This window comes from Bactrocera latifrons, unplaced genomic scaffold (genome assembly GCF_001853355.1).
Source record: "Bactrocera latifrons isolate USDA-ARS-PBARC rearing strain unplaced genomic scaffold, ASM185335v1 scaffold_58, whole genome shotgun sequence".
Classification (NCBI taxonomy): domain Eukaryota; kingdom Metazoa; phylum Arthropoda; class Insecta; order Diptera; family Tephritidae; genus Bactrocera; species Bactrocera latifrons.
The window spans coordinates 1,484,371-1,489,371 of record NW_017537245.1 but is presented as its reverse complement, the minus strand read 5'-3'; the positions used below and the strand labels follow the sequence as shown (position 1 = coordinate 1,489,371).

At 36.1% G+C, this 5,001-nt stretch overlaps 1 protein-coding gene across 2 annotated transcripts in view; it reads right to left on the bottom strand.

The window, feature by feature from the left end:
- The window catches only part of LOC108974693 (cholinesterase 1-like), a 28,143-nt gene that overhangs the window by 1,317 nt on the left and 21,825 nt on the right, over positions 1-5,001 (bottom strand). The gene's annotated exons all lie outside the window — the stretch shown is intronic.

The window sequence follows — 5,001 nt, the reverse complement described above, 5'->3', positions numbered from 1 at the left end:
AACCCATTGTAGTGCTAATTTCTGATCTTTAAGTCCATAATTTCCCGTCATCTGTTCATCGTTAGTAGATATGAAACCTGTAGAAAATAACACCATAATGCAAATAATATTGGCATTAATAATAAGATTCTTTTGRATATGTCGAAATATCTTGAYATAWTGGCTTAAAAMAWATTCCAGTCGAACACGAAAATGTGTAACATTTTAGAACTGAGCAGATTTCCAAAATTTCGAAGCACTTCACTTTATATAGATGTTTTTTATTACTAATATTTTAAAAAGGGTCTTTCTATTAAGATAAAAGTTKCACAACGGCAGGTTTATAATTTCTGTGTTATACGTATAATATTATACTGAAATATAATATACATACATTATTTTTAAACCGGTTTTCAAAAAAATTGTATCACTTACCAAATGGACCCAAACGATAGGCGGCCACTACTAGAATTACATCACTCGTATCCATAAAATATTGCGGTCCTTCCTTGCTAGGATTTGGTGAGCCGGCGAAAAATCCACCACCGTGAATGAAGAACATTACTGGCAAGTCTCCACCGGCACCGTGCTGCAGCAAAAATAAAAATTTTGTATTTTGTTACCATTGTGGAACATTTTTGTAATTATATATAATATTAAGTACCAAAGGGCGATATATATTCAAGTACAGACAATCCTCTGATCCGCCGATACGTTTTGTAACATTGATATAATCACGTTGTATACAATCAGGTGTAGTATTTATTGCTGATAACGTGCCATTCCATAGTTCAGCTTCTTCAGGATTCTTTAATTGAATTATAAATGTATARTTTATTTATTTATTTAAAAGAGAAATAATTATAAATAATCGTTCCACTTATAGACATAAAGCACTGGCTGCCAGGGCCTTCAGCTTTATAAATGTATAATATTGCTTGTTCGAGGTATAAGTTTCTTACTTACGCTTAATCTCAAATCACCGATGGGCGGTTTAGCGTATGGTATGCCCAAGAAGGCTTCAAATGAATCGCTCTCATTGCCACTAATATATCTGCCGAGGACACAAGATGAACCCGAAATGCATACCCTCGGCGAATTGCCGCATATCGGACCGATGTTCGAGTAACATACCAAACACGTTAATAACAAAGTAATTCCTTTCATTACTGCGAAAATTCGATAKACTCTAGCAACTGGTTGAGAATCGGGCTTTACGCAAAACTTTTATACTAAACCATAAGTAATTYAGCCATAAATTTAAGCGTGAACTTTACTAAACACGTGCCTCTTCGAAAAATGTCGTAGTATTTTTATGATCTTTTCGGCACGATTTCAAATTAATAAGTTGTATTTTGTGCACGCCCTGAAAAGTATTTTCTGCAATTGTTTAAATATTATGAAAATTGTACCAATTGTGTGTATAACTTATAACTAAGCGAGCTAGATATAGGATTATATGTATCTTTATATATAAAAAGTACGTATCACGTTGTTTGTCTGCGATCAAATTTATGTAAACATATTCAAAATTAATCCTCAAGAACAATCCCTTGAATCCTTCTACCGCCAAAAACRTTTTCGCCTTTATTCTTAAATTAAACTTTCACTGTGTTGAATAGTTTATTATATGAATAATAGTATAAAATGTATACCACAGCAACGCGTGGCCGGATCCCCTTGTATGTATATAGAAATGACTAGGATGACAAGCTGAGTTGATACCCCGTTTGAAATCAGTCTTTATTCCGTTTAGCTGTTTGGCTGCAATAAGAAATTCCAAGTGTATTTCCGGTCTTCCTAACGGAATGGAGGTCTTCCTCAGCTACCCCCGGCGTGTACAGCGTCGAATTCTTTCAGAGCTGGATTGTTATYCTCCATTTAGACGACATGGCATAGCTAGAGTAACCCTGTCTCTTAATTCACTGAAGTACAATATGTCAATGTCGTCGTATAACTTAGCTAGTAATCAGTGATTAGCAAGAGATAGATTTCTATATGGCAATTTGATGAATTATTCGAGGAAATATGTAAAAATTATGATTTCTAGGGCCCATTGGGTGCGTCTGTTGGTCATTATATGAGGTTTTACTTCCAAAAAATCATAAACCATGGTAATATTTTTATATGATTGTTTATTAACTGTTAGATAGTATAATTTGGTCAAAAATACTAAGTATATATCCAGAAAAGTTGTTAGAAATTTGCATTAATTAGCTTTCTTTAAAGGTTAGTCACCCTAATGAGCTGCTGGCAAATCTTAATAGCAGTAAGTATTTACCTTCTTCTACTATGAATAGGTACTATTGTACCTATATTCTTGGTATTTTGTTCACTAATAAATTATCTGCAGGCCTTTTTATGCAATATATCAATTCCATACAAAATACTTTTATTAAGCTGAAGCGGCAAAATATGCTCTTTGAAAACGAGTAATTTTTGGTCCAACAAATTTTTTTTTTTTTTTTTTAGAAAAATTAATACATTTTGTTTTAGTTTGAAATTTTCTACAGTAACAGAAGCAAAAAGTAGACAAGTTGAGCCACAGCAAACGACTTGAGCACTATTTGCGTTGTTAGCATATTTTTCAAAATAATTTCGATAAGAAACTTATTAATGTTTTTGGAGTATTGCTCGAACATCGCTCYGATACGCGCTAATTCGCCGAAAGTATGCTTTGCGGGTTTATCTTGTGTGCTCGGCAGATTTATGAGCGGCTATGAGAGCTTTTCATTTGAAGCTTCCTTTGTAAGTAAAAACCGTATGTCTCGACGTACTCTCTATTTGCAATCTATTTAAAGAATCCTGAAGAAACTGAACTATAGAATGGTACGTCAGCAATAAATTGTACGTCTGTTAGTGTACCACGTGATTATATCAGCATTATATTAGCGGTACAGAGGATTGCCTGTACTTGAACATATATTGCCCCTTGGTACGTAACATACAATTATATTCCAAAATGTTTGTTGCTCAATAATTACATAATCTATTTTAATTTTTGGGTACAGCACAGTACCGGTGAAGAATTACCAGTAATGTTTTAGAGTGATGTTCGTAGAATTTTCACGGATTCACTAAGTCCTAGCGATCAAGGACGACAATATTTTAGGGATACGAGTGATGTAATTCTAGCGGTGCCCGCCAATCGTTAGGTCCATTTAGTAGGTTATATTAGATTTGTTGTAGACCGGTTCAAAATCAAAGCAGATTATATTGGCATTTTTGTCTGCATAGAGGCGAGACTAAACATCCAATACAAAGTTAAGTGTTTCGGAATTTTAGATATCTGCTCTATTCTCCTTCTTTATTGACGCAGACACCAAGTGCAGCCAGACCCTTCTCCACCTGATCTCTCCAACGGAGTAGAGGTCATCCTTTTCCTCTGCTTCCCCCGGCGGTTACTGCGTGGAATACTTTCAGAGCTGAAACTTTTTCGTCCATTTGGACGACAAGACCCAACCAGCGTAGCCGCTGTCCTTTAGTTCGCTGAACTACGKCAATGTCGTCGTATAACTTATACAGCTCATGTTCGATATTCGCCGTTGCCAATGCGGAAAAGAACATAAATCTTCCGCAGAGCCTTTCTCTCGAAAACTCGTAACGTCGACCCATCACATGTTGTGATCGGTCGTACCTCTGCGCCATATAGCAGCGCAGGGATTGACTTGTAGAGTTTGGYCTTTGTTCGTCAAGAGAGGACTGAACTTCTCAATTGCCTTCTCGGTCCAAAGTAGCACCTGTTGGCGAGAGTTATTCTGCCTTGAATATCGAGGCTGSCATTGTTTTGATGTTGATACTGGTTCCAAAGTAGACGAAATTATCTACGACTTCAAAGCTATGACTGTCAACAGTAACGCCGRAGTCAAGTCGCGAGTGCGACGACYGTTTGTATGATGACAGGAGATAYTTCTTTTACTTTCACTAGCAGACCCATTTACTCCACCTCCTTATCCAATCTGGAGAAATCAGAACAAATATTGAGGATGTTGAGGCCGATGATATAAATTTGTACGCCAGAAGTTGTATACTCGTATAGAATATTGCAGCAGCAGATTGCAGAAATCACACGATAGGGGGTCGCCTTGTTTGAAACCTCATTTAGTATCGAACGGCTCCGAGAGTTTCTTTCCAATCTTGACGGAACTTTTAGTTCAACGTCAATTTACACAGCTGTATCAGTTTTGTRAGGATACTAAATTCATAGCGGCATAAAAGCAGCTCCTCCTTGTCAAAAGCAGCTTTGAAATCGACAAACAGGTGGTGTGCGTCAATCTTATTTTCACTTGTCTTTTCCAAGATTTGGTGCAGGAGATATGTGATTTTACCAAGTCCATCGTCAGATATTTACCCCGGCTCCTATAAAGAATTCTCATATCAACGCAGGCGGCCCTTTTTTTTAGTTTTTAACAAAGCCGTTAGTGTGGGCGGGGWTGCTTTCTAATTTCAACCATTTTTACAAGAGACAAATTCACTCAGGATAAATCCCTTTAGCACTCCTGCCGATAGCCGATCCAAATTTTATACATCTACATACATATGTAYRTACATATATAAATAAAAATGAATCGCCAAAATGTATCTACATATGTACATACGCTCATAACTTTCATACGACTGAACCAAATTTGATAATTCTTTTTTTAATGTGGCCGTAGAGGTTCAAGGATGGTTTWTACGGCAAGAAAATTTCGAATAATTTCCGGGAAACCCCTAAAAACGGCCCTCTCTTTTTCCCATACAAACGAACGAATGTTTGTTTGTTAGTAACGCTAAGAGAACGGCTACACCAATCTTGATGAAATTTTCAGAGGTTATTCGTTGTGGATCGGGGGTTTAAAAATAAAAGTACCTTATACTTTTCATGAAGAAAATTCGGAAAATTGGATAGTTACATGTAAAAAGTAACTCTTTTCCATACACATATTTTTTTATTTTTGTTTGTTTTGTTTTTCAATATTTCGATTTGTGAATTATTTGAATCGTTCAATTTCGGTCGCTTGCTTTTTTATTCCAGCTATT